This window comes from Pseudophryne corroboree, chromosome 3 (genome assembly GCF_028390025.1).
Source record: "Pseudophryne corroboree isolate aPseCor3 chromosome 3, aPseCor3.hap2, whole genome shotgun sequence".
Taxonomy (NCBI): domain Eukaryota; kingdom Metazoa; phylum Chordata; class Amphibia; order Anura; family Myobatrachidae; genus Pseudophryne; species Pseudophryne corroboree.
In genome coordinates, this window is record NC_086446.1 from 254,601,449 (window position 1) to 254,625,090 (window position 23,642).

Sequence of the window (23,642 nt, forward strand, 5' to 3'; positions counted from 1 at the left end):
ACAATTGGATATATGATCAATCTGGGGTCTGTTTAGTAAATAAAAAAAGCTTTTCTCCAGCAATTTAGCTAGAGAAAGCCTAAAATTTTGCATGTCCATATTTAGTATACTTAATAATATGGAAATCAGTGATTTATTCCACTGGTGCGATTGCAGGTACAAATAGTCACAACCTGTGGCACCTGCGATGAGTACGCCTGTGTTACTGCATCATAGGCAGAATGAACACGGCTATATCTGTATGTTTTATTGAAAATAACAGGATACAAAATATAGATGATAAACAGCAGTTAATATGTTAAGATATCAATTTCTCCTGAGCTAAGTGCAGTACAGCTATACAGTACTACAATGCTCTAATAACACAGTGATGGCTTGGGCAAGTGCAGACATTTTATAGAGCCAAGTAAACAACATGCACCTACTTTCTAATCAGCCTTACCGTTAAGTCTTGTGACTCAGCCATGTGATGTTATTGTAGCTGATGAGTCATGCACAAAATACTCAGTTAAGAAATAGATTGTAGTGTTTAACCATTTAGCTACATGTCAATAACCATATGCACTTTGGGCAGTCGTGACCTCCATTTCCTCCCTGGTGCAGATCTCTTAGCCATGTGTATTATGGGGGAGGGGATGATTGCGCAGATCATCCCTGAATGGATCTGCCACAGGTTTCTGCTTGTGAGTCAGTGGCTCCCTTCCATATCCTCCTGTCCTGAGTTGTGAGTTAATTGCTGGGCAGCTGGAGAAGGAGACAGAAGCACAGACATCACTGGCCCTGACATTTGTAAAAGATGGTAAGCACAAGCACATTTCATTTATCTATTGGCCAGGACAGGTTATCTTCACATGGTCAGTCCCAGCAGGCCTTTTTTATATAAATATGTAGATATAGATATGCAATGTACTGTATGGTGATACATATCCACCAATGATCACATTATTTACTAAACAGACTCAAGTATGAATATAGGATGATTAGTTTTTATTCAGTTTTAGGTCTGCTAAAATGAACTATTTTTACTAGAGCTGAGCGGGTTCAGAGAACCGAACCCCCCCCGAACTTTGCGATCCGAGCCAGGATCCAAGCATGGCTCCGGTTTTCCCACCCGCCTCGACTATGTCATCAAGGCAAAACTTCATCAAACTGCTTAAAAAGAAAATGGTATAAATAACTCTGTGCGCAATGATACTGCTGCTAGCTCAACAAATGCTCGTACGAGGTTCCCTTAACCCCTCACCACAGTGATACAATAAAAATTTTTTTTGAGCAAATGACTTAGCTGCGCTGTGAGAATGTGGTCCTTATTTACTCTCCTTACACCTTCATCTCCATAACACTCAGTTTCACCATAGGGAAAATGAAACAAAGGTAATGATAGTGAAGTTTGTTTTAATACAGTGTGAGAGAATAAACAAATGTTAAAAATATTCACAATGACAGTCAATTAAAAACACCAATCCACTCCTGATGATAAGTGAGTGCAGAGAAATTACCGGAATTGAATGGAATTGTGGCCAAACAATTCCAAACAGTGCATGGATAATATGATAGAAACTGACATCAGTCCAATCAGAACACCATCCTGGTTACCGGCTTCAGACTCAGCATTCCTTGTACACCTGGAGGCTCCCGACGCGTTTCCACCCCTGTCTGGGGTCTTTTTCAAGGTATCCTGGTGAGTAACTGACTTCCAAACATGCATGTGTATTTATATGTCCTCTAACCAATCACAAGCCAAGAAGCACAGGTGGACCCTATACATAAATCTCCTAATAGTCTTTTGGTCCCCTGCTGTGCTTCTCCCTATTGGCTGTGTCCATATAAACGTTCTTGTTACTATGGTAACCTGGTCCGGGCTTCACTTGTGTCGCGTCACTTCCGGTGACGTATGTCCTATTCGTCATAAGGTACCTGGTCCTCCCAGCGTGTATTTTATACATTCATCCCCTTCTCCTTGCGTCTGTTTCACTTCCGGGTATCCTAGGCAACTGGGTACACTTCCCTGATTGTCCGTCGCGTCACTTCCTGTGACGCGTACCCCTCGGTTGCTACGGTAACCCGGCGTGTTAGCGGTGTCATATCTTTTTAAACCGATGGGCACAATCCAGGTTGTTTAACCATATCTGTCTTTTTTAATCTTAAAAGTGGGTGGTGCATCATTTACAGGCTTTGTCCATAACCCTGTTTTTGCTCACTAAATATAAATAAAGAAATCACAGAGCTTAATAGTTTGTTCATAAAATACATATTCAATAAAATCCATAAATATAAATCCTAAGCCATATTAAATCCCATAATATTGGCAAAGAAGAGTAAAGTGCATATGTTCTTAAAGGAATAAAATTATCTGTTTTAAAATGAATCATAAAAACCACTTGATTTCAAAATCCATGTTTAAACCTCCTGGTACTAATGTACCCAGTTCAAAGATCATTTTCATCTCTGCTTGGGCCAATTGTTTGGAGAGATCCTTTCTTCTCCAATGGCCTTTAATATGTTTCAAGCCACAAAACTGCTTTATAGCTGCAGAATTGCAGCCATGGTGAGATTTAAAGTGCTCTGATAGTGCATGGGTAGTGAGACCTTTTTTTTATATTCCTAAGGTGCTCACTAATCCGCACTTTCAAGGGTCTAGAGGTCCTGCCTATGTACCACAGACCGCATACGCACTCTATACCGTAGATTACATTGGAGCTGTTGCAGGTGATAAAATCTCTAATATTAACAGTGTGATCTTTGACTTCTACACTGGTAATTTTGCTCTTCTCTGATGATATCCCCCTGCAGCCCCAACAAAGGCCGCACCTAAAAAACCCTTTCAATTTAATAGTCCCCATGGCCTTTTTTGGTGGTAACGCACTTTTCACTAAGTTTGATCTTAAATTAGGTGCTCGCCTAAAAATACATTTTGGTTTATCCGGTAAAATGTTCCCTATCACTGGGTCCTTTTTGAGGATCCCCCAGTGTCTTCTTATTGATTTTTCTATGGTCCTGTATTGAGAACTGAACGAAGTCACAAAAGCCCACTCTAAATGTTCTCCCTTTTTCTTGACTATCGGGTTAAATAGTTGCTCCCTATCAACTGAGGCCACCTTATCTCTTACGATGCTTATTTTTCCTGGATTGTAACCTGAGTCTACAAATTTATCCCTCATTTCTTCGGCTTGTGTGGTAAATGTGTCGACACTGGTACAGTTCCGTTTCAGGCGTTTAAATTGGCCCTCTGGTATTGAGCTTAACCAATCAGGATGATGGCAACTGGTGGTACCAATGTATGTACCAGAGTCTGTCGGTTTAATAAAATTCTTCGTTTCAATGCATTCATTCTTGATGAAAACTGTAATATCTAAAAAATTTATTGTCGTGGCACTATATTCAAAAGAAAATTGTATATTTAAAATATTGTTGTTCAAAAATGTGAAGAAATTCTTAAGAAGATCCTCTCCACCTGTCCATATAAAAAATGCATCATCTATAAATCTTTTCCTGGACACCAGGTTCGCTCCAAAGGGGCAATTATTCCAAATGCAGTTTTCTTCCCATCGCCCCATGAAAATGTTAGTGTAACTTGGAGCGAACCTGGTGCCCATGGCTGTGCCGACGTTCTGTTTATAAAAATTTCCATTAAAAGCAAAATAATTGTTCCCTAAAATAAACTGTACACCTTTCAATAAAAATTCTTGTAACTCTTTTTCTAAAATGCTCTTCTCTAATGTGACAGACAAGGCTTCTACACCATCCTGATGTCTAATGATGGTGTAGAGTGACTTCACATCTGCTGTCACCAAAATAAAGTCTTCCTGCCATTCTATATTTTTAATAGTTTCCAGAATGTCTTTGGTGTCCTTTAGATGAGATTTATTTTCTAATACAAGAGGCTGTAAATGAAAATCAATGAATTCTGAGAGATTTGATGTAATGGAACCAACTCCAGAAACTATAAGGCGCCCTGGGGGGTTAACCGGGTCCTTATGAACTTTCGGTAAAATATACAAGACCGGAATGGTAGGTTCGTCTATTAAGATGAACTTCTTTTTTCTTTCTTCCAGAATTCCCTTTGTCCAGTATTCTTCAACCAATTTGGTCAATTCTTCTTGTAACCGGTTGGTGGGGTCCAGTCTCAACTTACTATATGTTGATCCATCCTCTAATTGTGACATGACCTCTTTCTCATAATTTTCCCTGGTCATTATCACGACCCTCCCCCCTTATCGGCTGGTTTGATAACCAACTCCTCATTTGCTTTCAAATTCTTTAAAGCTTGACGTTCCTTGGCCGTTAGATTGGATCTGATTTTTTTCATATCTACCTCCTGAATCTCATCTAAAACAATTTTTAAAAAGGTTTCTAAAAAATTGCCACGTGCAAAAGTGGGATTAAAAACTGACTTTGGTTTGAATGGAGTATTTTCAAAAGTTGGTGCTGGTGTGATGGACTCTCCTTTCTTGGTTAAAAAAAACTTCCTTAAGCTGAGTTTCCTCACGAATTTATGTAAATCAACAAATGTATTAAATTTGTTGAGTGGAAGTGAGGGGGCATATTTCAACCCTTTCTCCAAGAGGGAGATCTCTTTTGCCAATACATGTTGGCTGAAATTAAAAATTTTCACTCGTCCTCCTGATCCTATTTTTTTGGGGGGTAAATCCCCTTCACTTCTTATCTTTTTTTGTCTCTTTTTCTTTTTCTTTCTTTTTCTCCTCTTTTTTATTCTTCCCCCCTTTTTCCTCTGAATTTTACCTTCTGTCCTTGTACAAAAAAGGAGACCTCGTTTGCATTTCAAGTGATCTGAACCTGTTGTGTGTTTCTATCGGTTCAACGATGGGACGTATCATCTCTCCTTGGAGTACCGGTTCCCTTCTTCTTTGCCATCTGGGTCCCTGTGGTGTATTTCTCCTTGTATCCCTCGTGTAATAATTCCTTCTAAAGTTATCTTGTCTCCTGTTATCCCATTGGTCCCTTTGATTTTCGTACCTACTAGGAGATGGTCTTGGTCTAGGGCTATAGGCCCTATTACTCTTTTGGGGATGTGCAGATGTTAAAAATATTCACAATGACAGTCAATTAAAAACACCAATCCACTCCTGATGATAAGTGAGTGCAGAGAAATTATCGGAAATGAATGGAATTGTGGCCAAACAATTCCAAACAGTGCATGGATAATATGATAGAAACTGACATCAGTCCAATCAGAACACCATCCTGGTTACCGGCTTCAGACTCAGCATTCCTTGTACACCTGGAGGCTCCCGACGCGTTTCCACCCCTGTCTGGAATAAAAGAGATAATTTTATTCCTTTAAGAACATATGCACTTTACTCTTCTTTGCCAATATTAGGGGATTTAATATGACTTAGGATTTATATTTATGGATTTTATTGAATATGTATTTTATGAACAAACTATTAAGCTCTGTGATTTCTTTATTTATATTTAGTGAGCAAAAACAGGGTTATGGACAAAGCCTGTAAATGATGCACCACCCACTTTTAAGATTAAAAAGGACAGATATGGTTAAACAACCCGGATTGTGCCCATCGGTTTAAAAAGATATGACACCGCTAACACGCCGGGTTACCGTAGCAACCGAGGGGTACGCGTCACAGGAAGTGATGCGACGGACAATCAGGGAAGTGTACCCAGTTGCCTAGGATACCCGGAAGTGAAACAGACGCAAGGAGATGGGGATGAATGTATAAAATACCCGCTGGGAAAACCAGGTACCTTATGACGAATAGGACATACGTCACCGGAAGTGACGCGACGCAAGTGAAGCCCGGACCAGGTTACCATAGTAATAAGAACGTTTATATGGACACAGCCAATAGGGAGAAGCACAGCAGGGGACCAAAAGACTATTAGGAGATTTATGTATAGGGTCCACCTGTGCTTCTTGGCTTGTGATTGGTTAGAGGACATTTAAATACACATGCATGTTTGGAAGTCAGTTACTCACCAGGATACCTTGAAAAAGACCCCAGACAGGGGTGGAAACGCGTCGGGAGCCTCCAGGTGTACAAGGAATGCTGAGTCTGAAGCCGGTAACCAGGATGGTGTTCTGATTGGACTGATGTCAGTTTCTGTCATATTATCCATGCACTGTTTGGAATTGTTTGGCCACAATTCCATTCATTTCCGGTAATTTCTCTGCACTCACTTATCATCAGGAGTGGATTGGTGTTTTTAATTGACTGTCATTGTGAATATTTTTAACATTTGTTTATTCTCTCACACTGTATTAAAACAAACTTCACTATCATTACCTTTGTTTCATTTTCCCTATGGTGAAACGGAGTGTTATGGAGATGAAGGTGTAAGGAGAGTAAATAAGGACCACATTCTCACAGCGCAGCTAAGTCATTTGCTCAAGAATTTTTTTTATTGTATCATCAAACTGCTGTCGGATTCTTACAGGATTTGGATTCTATGTAAGTCCCCGTGCATCGACCCAATCTTCACTCCGGCATTGGAGAGTATACTGGATGGATGTTTCCGTCTCAGTATTGGGTAGCGTAGCGTGGTGTGCGGCGGGTGGGGGTGTCCTGTGTGCTGTATCTGAAAAACGGGTGCTCTCTGGCTGCTGTATCTGAAAAAGGAGTGCTCTCTGTCTGTTGTATCTGAAAACATGGGTGCTCTCTCTGTCTGCTGTATCTGAAAAAAGGGTGCTCTCTCTGTCTGCTGTATCTAAAAAAGGGTGCTCTCTCTGTCTGCTGTATCTAAAAAAGGGGTGCTCTCTTTGTCTGCTGTATCTAAAAAAAGGGGTGCTCTCTGTCTGCTGTATCTAAAAAAAAGGGTGCTCTCTGTCTGCTGTATCTAAAAAAAGGGTGCTCTCTCTGTCTGCTGTATCTAAAAAAAGGGTGCTCTCTCTGTCTGCTGTATCTAAAAAAGAGTGCTCTCTCTGTCTGCTGTATCTAAAAAAGGGGTGCTCTCTGTCTGCTGTATCTAAAAAAAGGGTGCTCTCTCTGTCTGCTGTATCTAAAAAAGGGTGCTCTCTCTGTCTGCTGTATCTAAAAAAGGGGTGCTCTCTGTCTGCTGTATCTGAAAAAAGGGTGCTCTCTCTGTCTGCTGTATCTAAAAAAGGGTGCTCTCTCTGTCTGCTGTATCTAAAAAAGGGGTGCTCTCTTTGTCTGCTGTATCTAAAAAAAAGGGGTGCTCTCTGTCTGCTGTATCTAAAAAAAAGGGTGCTCTCTCTGTCTGCTGTATCTGAAAAAGGGGTGCTCTCTGTCTGCTGTATCTGAAAAAAGGGTGCTCTCTCTGTCTGCTGTATCTAAAAAAGGGGTGCTCTCTTTGTCTGCTGTATCTAAAAAAAGGGGTGCTCTCTGTCTGCTGTATCTAAAAAAAAGGGTGCTCTCTCTGTCTGCTGTATCTAAAAAAAGGGTGCTCTCTCTGTCTGCTGTATCTAAAAAAAGGGTGCTCTCTCTGTCTGCTGTATCTAAAAAAGGGTGCTCTCTCTGTCTGCTGTATCTAAAAAAGGGGTGCTCTCTGTCTGCTGTATCTAAAAAAAGGGTGCTCTCTCTGTCTGCTGTATCTAAAAAAGGGTGCTCTCTCTGTCTGCTCTATCTAAAAAAGGGGTGCTCTCTGTCTGCTGTATCTGAAAAAAGGGTGCTCTCTCTGTCTGCTGTATCTAAAAAAAAGGGTGCTCTCTCTGTCTGCTGTATCTAAAAAAGGGTGCCCTCTCTGTCTGCTGTATCTAAAAAAGGGGTGCTCTCTGTCTGCTGTATCTGAAAAAAGGGTGCTCTCTCTGTCTGCTGTATCTAAAAAAAGGGTGCTCTCTCTGTCTGCTGTATCTAAAAAAGGGTGCTCTCTCTGTCTGCTGTATCTAAAAAAGGGGTGCTCTCTGTCTGTTGTATCTAAACAAAGGGTGCTCTCTCTGTCTGCTGTATCTAAAAATAGGGTGCTCTCTGTTTGCTGTATCTGAAAAAAGGGTGCTCTCTCTGTCTGCTGTATCTAAAAAAAGGGTGCTCTCTCTGTCTGCTGTATGTAAAAAAGGGTGCTCTCTCTGTCTGCTGTATCTAAAAAAGGGGTGCTCTCTGTCTGCTGTATCTAAAAAAATGGTGCTCTCTCTGTCTGCTGTATCTAAAAAAAAGGGTGCTCTCTCTGTCTGCTGTATCTAAAAAAGGAGGGCTCTCTGCTGTATCTGAAAAACAGGTGCTCTCTCTGTCTGCTGTATCGGCGAGTTGCCACCCACAAATGGTCTCTTCCTGTCAATCTTCTTGCAAACGCTCGTGCTAGGCACTGATGCTGTTGTGTGACGCGCCGGTGCATTGCAGCTAACACGCATGCGCAGTTCAGATCTGATCGCATGCTGTGCGAAAACGCACAGCAGTGATCAGATCTGAATTAGGCCCAGTATTGTGAGGTGTGAGGAGTACAAAATAGACTGGAAATGAGTGGAAATGAATGATATTGAGGTTAATAATACTGTAGGAACAAAAACACACCCCAAATTCTGTGATTTTAGCTGTTTTTATGATTTAAAAAAAAAATATTAGAACCAAAACTAAAACACACAAAGGCGGTTTTGGCAAAACCAATCCAAAACCAAAATACGGAAAAAAAAACAACCTGAAAAATGGCCAGGCACACATCTCTAATTTTTATGTGTATGACAGAGTCTTTGTAGATCTTCCATTTATACTCTGTATGTGACTGATCATTCTGCTTCACAGTTTTACAGCATCTACTGGAAAGTAGTCTCTTTAGTTATTCTGCATTGTGTCACCTGAGGATATTTGAAACAGGCACAAATGGGATTTATAGAGGAAAATCACTTGGTGTTTAATTTCATGTCTCACTGCTCACTTGTGGAACATTGTTACTCTATTAAAACATGTGCCCTCATGTGTCTTATTGATTTAAAAAGTACTTCTGGAAGTTTGGCCTTCCAACAAAACTATGCAATTAATAAGAGAAACCATGTTTATCTTAGAGACTAGAATACAGGGAAGAGCTGCTCGACCAAAAGGTGAACAATTATACTACAGGTCATTTTACAGATGAGGTCATGCTGCTGCTCCTGTGAGAGACAATCAAATGCCAAATTCCACTTGCAAAATGTGCAAAAATTTCTGGGTCAAACATTGATCAAGAAGAATATCTCAAGTTTAAAAACATTCGCTCTTCTTTCCATTTCTTATTTTGTTATTATGAAAAAACAGTCTTTATATACAGTAGTGCACACAGATTACCAACATTTTACAGAGTATATTTAATCATTCACATCAGTCCCTGCCCCATGCTCCCTACCACATGGATATATAGTATACACACTAGCGTTACTTTTTTGCCAGAACCCAATTAACTTACCAGCACAGTATGTCTTTTTATTTTAATTGTGGGAGGAAAGCAGATCATCTGGAGGAAACACACGCAGTACGGGAGGTAACATACAAACTATAAGCACTGTAGATAAGGTTCTGGTAGGAATTGAAACCATGACTTCATAGCTGTTAGACAGCAATGTTAATCATTGTGTCACTGTGCTGCCTAACTGGTCTTTCCTAACTGCCACCAGGCAGAGCACAATGATTGTATAGCAGTGACGTGCGGTGGGGTATGGCAGAGCCTTTCCTGTCATACTAACGTCTGCGCCAGAGATTTGACTGAATAAAGTATATAAAAAATACAAAGAATATGTTAGAAATATCTTCTTTGTATTATTCTAATAATTTTTATAGTCAAAACTCTGAAGTAAAAAGTCTATGGCAGGTGAGGCAGTACTCACCCTCCTTATCTTTTCTGTACTTCTCTAACTCACCACATTTCCAGGAGTTTATACCTCTGCACCTCTGCATAATGCCCATATGAACTCTTCGGCTCATATTTTGGGGTCTATTCATAAAGCAGTGAAAAGCTTGGAGAAGTGTGCCTGTGGAGAAGTTGCCCATGGCAACCAATCAGCTGCTCCATACAATTGTATAGTATGCAAATTATAAATGTTACTTCAATGATGGTTGGGTGCCATGGGCAACTTCTCCACTGGCTTACTTCTCCACACTTTTCACTACTTCATGAATAGACCCCTTTGTGTGTAACTCTGTCTCTGGTACTAGCCAGTGCCTCTTCAGCCATTTACCTCACTGCACGTCCCTGTTTTATAGTGCCCTAATAACAGGGATTAGAGTGGTCCCAATTGCATCCTAGAACTAGATGAACATGATGCCAATGTGTCACCGTCTGATAGCATGTTACATTGGACGTATAGTAGCAGGCATATTTACCAAAATGACCTCTGCTTTCACTCACTACACTGCCAGCCTCATCTTCCTTACTTTAAACACTTTCAGGTACAGTAGATGAATGGAGAAAAGAAGAAAGACTTGGTAAAAGATCAGCCATGGATCTCTGTGTAATGTAGCCTCCAGTACCTTATATATATTATAGCCTCAGCTTTGGGGAGCAGCAGCTTTTAAAACCCCTGATTTGTGCATGTGATAGTATATCTCTTTTACTGGTTGGTACCAAAGTTGCTAAGCAGATTTTCCCATAAAGCATCTAGCCATGATATTGAATGGTACATATTAAGATTTATATACAGTATCTGCCATAATTAGTGTTTCTACCTTTCATTAGAGATGTACGCAGACTCAATGTTATCATTTTGGTTCTAATTCATCATTGTATTTTGGTTTTGGCAAAACCACCCTCAAACATACTTATCTACATTTCATTTCTCCTTTTCGGGAGAAGCCCGGAGAGGACACGCTTCAGGGAAATACAGAGGGCTCTGACTTCAAGCCCTGCCCCCACATCAGAAAACGCAATGATTTGTGGGTCTGATGGAAGGGGTTGAGGCTAAAATGATGCAATTCACCTTATTTTAGCTTGCTTACTCAGCAATGATTACTGAGGTTGGCAATTACATGATTTCTGTAATCAGAGCACATCCCATTGCAACTTTCTAGAAAATTACCATAAATCAATGATTGTTGAATACGTGTGTACTCTTTGGCAATGGTAATAAGCAGAGTAATACTATACACCAGTTGATCTAGCAAAGTAGTCAAATATCCCAGGACTTAACCAATTGTATAGTCTATTGAGCAGTGTGTTTGTACAGTTGTACTCCCAGTTACATATACTCAGTATTTGGATGGAGGTGCTATAACACAGTGACAAGATGGTGTATGCACAGAAGACCAAATAGTGGCCATCTTGGTCAAAGACTGATGTCTTCATAAAGAAGCACCATGAAGACTGTGCAGTGGCGCACTCCATATGTCAACACTGATGAGTATTTGGGTCTGGGATAAAAGTTGCCTGTTTTCCTACTGCTATTATAAATGTATTATAAGAAACAAAGTGTTAGTGGCACAAGAACAAGGGAGTCCCAGCAATGGAGGTACCCTATAAGATCCAAATATTCTCTGGAAGAAAACAACCAAAATATATTTGTGTACTGTAAAGTGAAGTAAATTAAAATCGTTTTGGAAATAATGCAAAATGAGTAGAGTTGCATAAATCTACCACATTATATTGAAACTAATGTATAAGTATTCCTCCAGTTCAGAAGTAGTGCAGCATTGTCCTACAGTACGTTTGCCATTTCTAGTTGCAGGAAATTCTCCAATGGAAGAAATAGCCTTTATTGGCTATCTCACAGATTTAACATGCAGTCTTTGTGACTAATGTACTAAGGTCTTTCCAAGCATGCCTGATAAACAGACATAAGTAGCTTGCAAACACATTTAACTGAGATATATTGATATAGCCAATGGCAGACATCACAAGAATTCCATTTTCCTTATCCTATTAAACAAAGTTAATTGTGTTTGACTTACTTTGAATAATTTGTTTTTGAATCTTTCATTATTTTAATGAATTCAAAACACTTACAATAGTACTCATTGGCCAATATTTACTGAAAAATCGAGTTTGTCCGATTTGTGTTTTTTTTCCTTAGTCCCAACACGGGAATTCACACAGCACCAATCTCAGCAGTGTTTGGACTATTCGTAATGGTTTGATTTTCAAAGTTCAGAAATACGAATGAATAGACCATCGGTCAAACGCGGCTGTTATTTCATACAACACGGGTATTCACTATTCATTCGTATTTGGGTGTTAGTCTCTGAGTGCTCAATTGCGGTCGTATTTTTTTGCGATTCATTAAAAAAAGCGGCCAAAAAATAGACCTGCTTTTTTCAGCCGTGCTTACAAGTGTTGCAACTCAAAAATCAATCACACCTGAATACGGATGCCTATAAAAGGATGTTAGGCCCAATTCAATCCACCTCCACTCAGAAATGGCATCAGGACTGTGGGCCAGTGATCTTTTGTGTGCTGTGGGATTCCTCAGACTCAGACATCAGCCTGTAAGTAACCAGGGCCAACAAACTGAACATGTTCGGCAGGTTGTACAGGTTCAGAGGAGGCTGCGCAGGCCTCGTTTTTTTAGGGGGCGTTTAAACTTGAACGCATTGTCCGATGATTCGGTCATACAGATGTTCCGTCTAAATCGTAATAACATTTTATGTCTGTATGACCTTGTCAAACTGGGCCTAGACCCTGAAACAGCACGCTCTCGCTCTGTCTCAGGCTTGCACAAACTCCTGGCTGTGTTGCACTTTATGGCTACTGGCAGCTTTCAGGCTGTGTCTGGGGATGTCATAGGCATCTCACAGCCCTCATTTTCGAGAATATTAACACAGGTGATGTATACCTAACTACCTCTTTTTTTTTTTTTCTCGGTGGCCAGATCTGTCCTAAAATCTCATGTTTTTGTTCTTTAAAATATACACACAGGTGTTGGCTGTTTTGCAGCCCCACATCGATGCCTCAATCTGCTTCCCTACCCAGGAGTCTCAGTGGCATGTCGTCAGGGTAGATTTCTATGAGCTGGTTGGCATGCACAATGTGCTTGGAGCCATAGATTGCACACACATTCAGCTGAGACCACCTAGGGGCAGGCAGTACATCTATACTAATCGACATCTAGAGCAATCCACAAATGTGCAGGTGGTTTGTGATGCAAATCTCAAAATAATGAGTGTTGTTGCTGGTTACCCTGGGGGCTGCCATGACTCCTTTATCCTTAGTCAGTCATCCCTCTTTGATAAGTTTGAGGACGGACAAATGCCAGATGGATGGCTGCTGGGTATGTAATTTGATATGTGTAGGGCTGCGTATACTTTGTCCAAATACAGGGGCATATGTATTAACCTGTAGAAGGCATAAGGAAGTGTGAAACCAGTGATATGTGCAAGGTGATAAAGGCACCAGCCAATCAGCTCCTATATGTAAATGAAATTTAGGATCAGATTGTCCGCTGCCTTTATTACCTTGCACATATCACTGGTTTAACACTTCCTTATGCCTTCTACAGGTTAATACATCTGCCCCACAGTGTGTTACTTATGTGTTGCTGTATCTTAACATGAATCACATTACTATATCTGTATTTTAGGTGATGGAGGATATGGCTATTTCTCTTGGCTTCTAACTCCATTGTCCCGACCTGATACCCCTGCTGAACACAATTACAATCATGCACATAAGTCCATGCGGAATGTGATAGAAAGATGTTTTGGTGTGCTGAAATCTAAGTTTCGGTGTCTGGATAAGTCTGGTGGCCTTTTGTTGTATAGTCCCTCCAAGGTGACTCAAATTGTGTTCTGCTGCTGCTTTCTTCATAACATGTGTTTGCAACAACATCTGCTACATGTTGAGGAGGAGGATGAAGAAAGCAGCCAGCAAGCAGAGGAATTAGAGACATCTGGTGATACTTGGAGTCAGTGGCGTCACAAGGCGGGTGCGGGGGGTGCGGCCCGCACCCGGGTGTGATGCCTGGAGGAGGGTGACACCAAATGTCAGCTCCTCCGCACTGACAGGAACCAGGTGCTGCAGTGAGAAAGTCTCCTACAGCACCCGGCTCCTGTCACAGAAGAGGAGCTGACAGTGGACGGAGACTGGCTCTGGGGGAAGCCCAGAATCTCCGGAGATGCTGGGCATGCCCCCAGAGTGACGATTCCGGGATCCTGCAAAGCCACGCCCCCTTTTTGCAGCGATCGCGGCAGGAGATCAGGGGCGCGCACCGGGTGTCACCATACCCGGTGACGCCTCTGCTTGGAGTACAGATGTAGGGAGGCAGGTTAGGCAACAGCTCATCACTCGCTATTTCTAAGGTAAGTTTGGTTTGCTTATTTCATTTGTTGTGTAATCATAAATAGATGTTGGCCTATTTTTAATTTAAAAACACCATTACTCAGAATGTGTCTGTCTCCTTGAGACATACAAACATACCCTCGCTTTATGCAAAACAAATGTCGCATGTGTATTGTGTTTATTTTCAAACTCAAAACAACAGATTATGAGTGGCATGCATTAAGTCTGGATAAGTGTTCGTAAACATGCACTGCTAATTTATTACAAGCACACATAATCCATTTAGTCTTTTACTTTATGATTGTGTGTTACGTCCTAATGCACAGGTTTTCAAACTCGGCCCTCAGGACCCCACACAGTGCATGTTTTGCACGTAACCCAGTAGAAGCACAGGTGTATGAATTACTCACAGACACTTTTTAAAAGGTTCACAGGTGGAGCTTATTATGTCACTTGTGAATCTGTGATTAGACCTGCAAAACATGCACTATGTGGGTTCCTGAGGGCCGAGTTTGAGAACCTGTCTTCTAACTAAACACTCCTCAACATATAATATGTTAGCCTTGAGGAATACATGTGTCCCTATGTGTGATGCTCCATCGTATTTAAGGGCAACAAACTTACTATCTTAAAAAATGATTTATTTCATAATGTTTGCTGCAGTAAACTTGCTGATTTGTCAGTAAATACATAGTTTGCCACATATATACATTATTATACACATTATTAGTTTTTTGGTTAAAATTACATATATTTTTTTTTGCATCATGTGTAAAAACATTATTACTCATTTTTAACACACACAAACATGGCCCAACAATAATGACATTCAATTTGGCACTGAAATATCTGAATTCATTGACAACATATTAAAAGCTTTTTAGGCAACTAAATTGTGTTAATCTTGTAATGTTGTAAAGAGAAGAAATGTAAGGAGTTAACAATCACATTGTAATTTGTTTTGGCTGCAGGATAGGAGAATGATTGGAATCTAGAAAGAGTAATGATTAGAAAAAAATCAAGTGGTCTGGTTACTTCCTGCTAAACATATGGTGGCTGCCTGGCAATGATTGTGTGTGCAGGATAGTAGAATGACTGGAATCTAGAAAGAGTAATGATTAGAAAAAAATCAAGTGGTCTGGTTACTTCCTGCTAACATGTATGTGCAGCTCTAACAACATTACCCTCCTCCAAAAAAAATCAAAGATGTTAAAGAATGAATTTGCGTACACATTTCATGTTGTTGTTTGTACCACTTATAATTAATGATGTTGTATAAATTGTCAGATAGCTAAGTGTTATATATATTTTGGCAAACATACAATTACTAACTATTTTGATTAACTTATCAGAAATGTATAAATTAATTTTTGGTTGTTATTATTTTTGGGTGCCTGCTTGTCCTGCCCTTTGCCTTTAGCAATGTCATGTTGTCGTGCTCTGGTGGAGCGTCTTGTTGGTGATGAGACTGGCGTGATATTTGGAGTAGTCGTACCAGAACTGCTGCTTATTTGCTGTTGGTGCATGGATCTGAGTGTTTCATTCAGGTTAGTGAGGGTGGCATTGAGTTCACGTGTAGCAGCATTTTGATTGTCTACAATTCGGAATGAACTTTCATTTATCTTTTGATTGTTTTGAAAAATGTTCATATAACTTTGCTGTTGTCTATGCTGTTCTTCCATTAGTCTGTGCTGTTCTTCCATTATGCGCTGTAAGTTGGCCATGACCTGTGTAATGTCTGTACGCATCAGTTCCATGGTATTGCCAATTCTCAAGGTTTGTTCATTTTGTCTACTCATATTTCTGGTTATTCTTCTGAGGTGACATGGTAGGCTTGCAAACATTTGTGTCTGCCTACGCAGGCAATCTTCATCAGTGGCCTGCTGTCTAGCCCAAATGGTCCAAAATACCTGATCAGGGCCTTGTGTTACTGGTGTTGTTGGGCTGTGTTGTGGTGTTGTTGGGCTGTGTTGTGGTGGTGTACTCACAGGTGCTGAGGGGCTGATTCCTTGGATTAATGGCTGCATTTCTAAGATTATTGTCTCATCCATGTCACTGTGTTGCTGTTGTTGCGGAGGGATGCTTTTTCCAGGACTAGAAGCTGAAATGTTGTAAAAATATCCGTTAGCTATCCATATGTTTGATAAATGAAAACAAATCACTACACATGGAACACATGTCATTCACTGTTGCTTTCAGATATTCTGCCTAGCAACATCATCACTGTGAACTGAAATACATACATATGCCTGTTTGTGGCAAATGTGTCTGGATACTTCATTGTGAAAGCAAACACTTTAGTTTTATTGTAGATCAGATATACTCCACCATAAAAACACATTGTAATCCATAATGTGTTACCTTATAGATTTTCTAAAACAAACATAGTAATGTTTTTTATATGTATTTGGCAATGTGAGATCAAACACACATGCGCACATTTGTTAAACCACCAAACTATTCTAAAAAAAAAAAACATGAGTTTCTGTTGCAGCTTCTTACACACAATGTGCTACTGTATGGCTCAAGTGGACATACATATCTTTACTGGATGTGGACAAGGTCATTTTGCTTGGATACCATTTCATGTTTTACTTACTTTGGTTAGTATATAAGATTTTGATGTGCTTTGACTTAATGCGGTTAAGAAAAAGTTTGATTACGGTCTGAAATAGTTTACATTTATTTCAGTTTGATACTCACAATCAAGATGAGGGGAGTGTGGTTGACGTCTTGGAGGTGTGTCCAAAATTTGGAGTGGGGGGACCGAACATACTGTGGATATTCTTCGTGGCGGGGTAGCCTGCTGTGGTTGGCCCTGGACATCAGACCTTGCTTTCTTTGCTGCCACAGGTTTTTTGTGGTGGCGTCTTACAGAAGTCCCACTTCTGCTGCTCCAGACTTCTTTTGATGGGCCTATTATTGAAAGTGAAATTTTGTTATGACCATTCCTTTACAAACATACCCTATACTACAATGGACACTTTACCTGCTTCCGCAGCGTCATCATCATCAGATGTGATGGGAGTTACTGTAGGACGAGTAGTACAGCTTTTTTCTAACACTGTAAAAATATAATAAAAAAACATGGATTCATGCTATTGTTGATACATCCACCCATTATGTTTATAAACATTTATTCTTAAATAAATGCTTGCTTTATTTTTAACAAAAACATAAGGACCGGAAACCAAAAAACAACTACATAAAACAAGAAACATTGTCCAATAGCCATATGCACTATGGAAAGTGCAACACAGGAAAACATGTACAGGACACTGACATAGGACACAAGTAAAAATACATACATTAACAACCAAAAACACACACATCTACATTTTGTAATGAAAGAAAAAATATTACAGATGCAATATATAAATTGCTCTGTGATGTGGCACTCCAAACACACATTACCACTATATGAGCCAAACAAAAACAAAACACAAATTAAAAAATTACACTGCAGTGTTGTGTCAGGGTACAAATACAATCTCAAAATGAACAAACAAATAGTGGATTTATCAAACAATATATTACATTCAGTAATAATGACATTACACATGTAAGTGGTTCCCAAACCACTTTCCACTACTCCAGCCTCTAACATGACAACCACTGTTTTGGAAACATTGCACATGGATAAACTAAATATAAAACATAGTCCAAATTCAATAATGAAAAAAGTCCAAAAGGATAACATTATTGCTGGACAATTCAATGACACACCAAGTCCAAACTACACATGGAAAATATACTGGGGGAAAAAACATGACATACAATAAAGTAAGATGTTACATTGGCTTTTGTATAAAACATTACCAAAAACAAGGTATTTGCTGACACACACTTGAAGATGGGAGTAATATGCAACGTCACATGACACACATTTGAACAAAAAAAAAAAAATGTCACAGAATGTTAATGCAAATACACATGCTCACCATTCTTCCTGGGCCTATCTGAATCCCGGACATGGGTTGCAGAGACTACTTCAGGAGGTATTACACTCCGCATGGGCTCCTCATACTCCAGATATATTGCAATATAGGGCTGGCCACCACCGGTTTTTCGAGCCGACTTCGCCTCCTTGGCCATTTTGGACTTGACACGTCGCTTTATGTCATAGTACCATTTGCGGCACGTGTCCTCCGTCCACTTGACCACCCCCTCACTATTGACAGCAGCAACAACTTTCACCCACAACACCGTCTTCTTCCGTGTTGGCACCTTGGCGGACTCAGGCCCTAATAGCTGCCGCTGATACTTCATCAGCTCCCGCACCAATGCCACATTTTCAGCATAACTAAACTTGACATTCCGCCCAGTTTTAGTAGTGGTGCGTGGCTGCGGAGCACTCTGACTGTCACTATCACTGTCAGTTGAGGCTGCTGCAGCAACCTCACCCACCTCCTCCACCTCACTAAACCTCACTCACACTCACCTCCTCCACCTGACCGACCTCCTCCCCCTCACTCACACCCTCCACCTCACCCACCTGTGAGTCACACATAATTGTGTGTCTAAACACTTAACACTGAAAAATCAAAAGACAAACAACACACTCCTCCACTACCACTGCACAAATCACACACACAAACACACACACACACACACACACACACACACACACAAACAGTGACAAGGGACTATAAATAAAAAAAACTTGGACCAAAAATGAGACAAAACCACAAAAAACAAGACTACAAGAATGACAAGACTACTTTCAAACACAATACTACACTCAGAAATTGCCCACAAAACTCCTCACCAAACCAACTACTCACCAACCTCCACAGCACAACCTCCCTCCTCACCACTAACTAAACCCACTAGGTGCAGACGGTTTGGGGCGTATTTATATGGTTGCGCACAGACACTCCTACCATCTGAAACACAACCAATCATGAACGGGGATCAATAACGAAACTAAAAGTGAAAATGCGGCCGCTGGAAAAAAAAAACCCTGCCGCGTTTAACTTAGAAAAAAAAACAGCAAAAAAAAAAAAAAAACACGTACGCAAACGACAATGACGGCCGTAAATGTGCCAAAAAAACCCGACTGGCATCGACATCGGAAAACCATAAAGTCGACTGCTTCGTAACTTGGCGTATATAGTTTCAAAAAGTTGCATGAAAATGCACCCGATGCAAGACGAGTTAAAACACTACACAAACCGACACAAACACGAATATTAGTAAATATTGCCCCTTATGTATAAACAAATTATTTGCCATATACAGGAAGATGATGAAGATTTAGAGTTGCACACATGTTTACTGCATCAGAGGCATTACAAGGGAGGAGCTGACCTACCTGGGTGTCACCATTTGCATTCAGCATCTGCTTCCTATCACTGAGAAGCTGACAGAGCAGCACTGCAGGCAGAGTCTCCAGAGACAGCCCTCACTCAACCTAGCCTGTATGGGAATTGTCCATTACAACTCTGTTATACCCTATCAGCCCAAGTGGAAATGTGACTGAGGTGCTTGCAACTCACAATTGCCTGTAGCTGCGTACACTCTGCTATGGAGAACTGCAAAAGGGCAAATTAACTGTGAGATCTGCTGCAAAACTTGTGTTCAACACTGCATTAGACACAGCAGCGGATCTTGCCACGGGCAAGCAGGACATTTGCCCGGGGCGCCGCCTTCCGAAGGGCGCCGCACCATGGCAAGATCCACTACTCTGTGCCCCCTGCTGGCCGCTGTGTCCCCCGCTGGTCCCGCTGTCCCCCGCTGTGAAGGGAAACTAGACGCTACGCGTCTAGTTTCCCTTCGTGTAGAGGACTTTTGCTGTGCGGTGCGCGATGACGTCATCGCGCACCGCACAGCATTGTGGGACTGACAGACGCTAGGGGTCATAATTGACCTCTAGTGTATGTCATCCGAGGAAAGGAGCGGCGCCAGCGGAGATCTGCAGCGGTCGGGAGCGGGGATAGTAAGTATTTTTTTTTCTTTCAGCGGCGTTATTCCACTGTACAGGGGGCGAAACTGACCACGCCCCCTGTATGAAGCCACGCCCCCATTTTCCGCCCGGGGCGCCAAAGGTTCTAGAACCGGCCCTGATTAGACACAGGATGCTATTTAGCAACATGTAATAATGGATTTGCACAGTGCATATGCTGCGAAGTCTGGGATCTGTTTTGTGCAAATGCGCCCATTTAGAACAAAATGTCATAGATCCATGCACCTGGATTGCAGCAGTTGCACGGGAGATTTCATCATTTGATAGGAGGAGCTACTCAAATACAAGGTAAATACAGACTACGCACACTCATGTTGTACCAAAATGCATAAACAAGGTTTGTATTGTGGGATCCAAAGGTCACATCCTTTGTAGACTTTCTCTCGAGTCTCTTGTCCCAAGCTTAAGGTCAGATATTTTACAAGGGCTCAGGAGGTACAAGTTACTAAAAAAAAAGTCTCTACTTTTTTTTGCAAACAAATAATTTATTCAGATGGTACATAAAAAGGGTAGGATGGAAAGGCAAGGTAAGGGTAGGGATAGGTATATCTTACTATTTAAGGAAGGAGAGATAAGGCATTATTGAAAGAAAATTATTGACACTAGGAAACAGAAGTCCATCTTCTTAGGGTAAGTGAAACCGTAAGTGGTTTATTAAAATAGTTTACACATCGAAGCAAAGCTGTATCATCCGTTAGGTAACATAGGGGGTAATTCCAAGTTGATCCCAGCAGGAAATTTTTTAGCAGTTGGGCAAAACCATGTGCACTGCAGGGGAGGCAGATATAACATGTGCAGAGAGAGTTAGATTTTGGTGGGTTATTTTGTTTCTGTGCAGGGTAAATACTGGCTGCTTTATTTTTACACTGCAATTTAGATTGCAGATTGAACACAGCACACCCAAATCTAACTCTCTCTGCACATGTTATATCTGCCTCCCCTGCAGTGCACATGGTTTTGCCCAACTGCTAACCAAATTGCTGCTGCGATCAACTTAGAATTACCCCCATAGGTTCATATTATGATTAACCATTGGTTCTCAGCCACAACCCTAAAGTATTCCAAATAGCTTATGTTTTAAGGACTGTGGAAGCAAGGGAGATAATTACTGACCCAGCCAGAGGCGGAACTACCGCCAGTGCAACCAGTGCGTTGCACTGGGGCCCGCCTCTGTCCAGGGGCCCAAAGCATGTAACGAGTCAAACTGACTCATTACATGCCGCTGTGCGCTGCGGGCAACCGCTGCCCGCAGCGCACAGCCGCCCGGAGAGGAGAGGATCAGCGGTACAGGGGGGGGGGGGGGGGAGGAGGAGGGAGGTGGAGGAGGGAGCCTCAGCAGCACTTTGTTACTGGTGGAGGCGCTGCTGCTGCTGCCCCTCTGCTTCACTATAGGCTGTCTTCCGAGAACAGCCTATAGTGAAGCAGAGGGGCAGCAGCAGTAGCGCCTCCACCAATAACACAGCGCTGCTGCGGCTCCCTCCTCCACCTCCCTCCTCCTCCTTCTCTCCTGCCCAGGAATCATCAAGCTGCACCGAGGAGCCTGAGCCAGCGGAGAGGGTAAGTATAATTCTTCTTTCTTTCTGTCTCTTTCTTTCTTTCTTTCTTTCTTTCTTTCTTTCTTTCTTTCTTTCTTTCTTTCTTTCTTTCTTTCTTTCTTTCTTTCTTTCTTTCTTTCTTTCTTGGGACTGCCTGCCGCAATGTGTAAAAATGGGGGACTGCCTGCCGCAATGTGTAAAAAGGGGGAATCTGCTTGCCTCTATGTGTAAAAATGGGGGACTGCCTGCCGCTATGTGTAAAAATGGGGAATCTGCCTGCCGCAATGTGTAAAAAGGGGGAATCTACATGCCGCAATGTGTAAAAATGGGGGACTGCCTGCCGCTATGTGTAAAAATGGGGAATCCTCCTGCCGCAATGTGTAAAAATGGGGAATCTGCCTGCCGCTATGTGTAAAAATGGGGGACTGCCTGCCGCTATGTGTAAAAAGGGGGAATCTGCCTGCCGCAATATGTAAAAATGGGGGACTGCCTGCCGCTATGTGTAAAAAGGAGAATCTGCCTGCCGCAATGTGTAAAAATGGGGAATCTGCCTGCCGCAATGTGTAAAAAGGGGGAATCTGCCTGCCGTAATGTGTAAAAAGGGGCACGCTGTCTGCCGTAATGTGTAAAAAGGGGACGCTGTCTGCCGTAATGTGTAAAAAGTGTACGATGTCTGCCGTAATGTGTAAAAAGGGGGACGCTGTCTGCCGTAATGTGTAAAAAGGGGCACGCTGTCTGCCGTAATGTGTAAAAAGGGGACGCTGTCTGCCGTAATGTGTAAAAAGTGTACGATGTCTGCCGTAATGTGTAAAAAGGGGGACGCTGTCTGCCGTTATGTGTAAAAAGTGTACGATGTCTGCCGTAATGTGTAAAAAGGGGACGCTGTCTGCCGTAATGTGTAAAAAGTGTACGCTGTCTGCCGCTATGTGTAACAAGGGCACGCTGTCTGCCGTTATGTGTAAAAAGGGGACGCTGTCTGCCGTTATGTGTAAAAAGTGCACGCTGTCTGCCGTAATGTGTAAAAAGGGGGACGCTGTCTGCCGTAATGTGTAAAAAGGGGGACGCTGTCTGCCGTAATGTGTAAAAAGGGGACGCTGTCTGCCGTAATGTGTAAAAAGGGGACGCTGTCTGCCATAATGTGTAAAAAGGGGACGCTGTCTGCCGTAATGTGTAAAAAGGGGACGCTGTCTGCCAAAATGTGTAAAAAGGGGGACGCTGTCTACCGTAATGTGTAAAAAGGGGACGCTGTCTGCCGTAATGTGTAAAAAGAGGAATCTGTCCGCCGTGTAAAAGGGTCTCTACCTGGTGTAGTGGTGCTACTGTGCGGTGTAATTTAAATAATGGAGACTACTGTGCACCATTTTATGAATTGGTATTATGTTGTGGCCACACCCCTTCCCCATGAAGCCACGCCACTATGTATTTTTGCGCGCACCTACGGCGCGCACTGCCCCTGTTTTGCATGCAGGGGTGGGGCTCCGATGCCGTTTCTTGCACACAGTGCTAAAATGTCTAGTTGCGGCACTGTTGCTAGGTATCCATTTCTCTGGCCCTGAGCAGGTCCCCCTCACCAGATCCTCTCCGGGGGTGAGGGGGTGGACTTGGATAGGATGGGGGGGGGGGCAAAGCATTTTGTCGCACCTGGGCCCACCGCTCGCTAGTTCCGCCACTGGTCCCAGCAATGTACATGAACTCACCTGTGCATAATTCTAAAAGTCCACAAACCATGGGGCAGATGTATTAACCTGGAGAAGGCATAAGGAAGTGATAAACCAGTGATATGTGCAAGGTGATAAAGGCACCAGCCAATCAGATCCTAACTGTTAATTTACATCATGGAGCTGATTGACTGGTGCCTTTATCACCTTGCACATATCACTGGTTTATCATTTCCTTATGCCCTCTCCAGGTAAATACATCTTCCCCCATGTCCCATGGTGGTGGTACTTGAAGACTGGAGTCTGGCATTCAGAACCTTTGCCCTGAACTACAGTAGTTCTTTTTTTTTTTTTTTACTGAGATATACAAAAAAACTG

General features: G+C 41.9%; 1 long non-coding RNA gene across 1 annotated transcript in view; it reads right to left on the minus strand.

Annotated features, from left to right (window-relative positions):
- Positions 1-232: 232 nt before the first annotated feature.
- LOC135057669 (uncharacterized) overlaps positions 233-23,642 on the minus strand; it is a 303,293-nt gene continuing 279,883 nt past the window's right edge. Inside the window, exon 3 of the long non-coding RNA XR_010244286.1 lies at positions 233-744. This is a non-coding gene — a long non-coding RNA (uncharacterized LOC135057669). The remainder of the gene's footprint in view (positions 745-23,642) is intronic.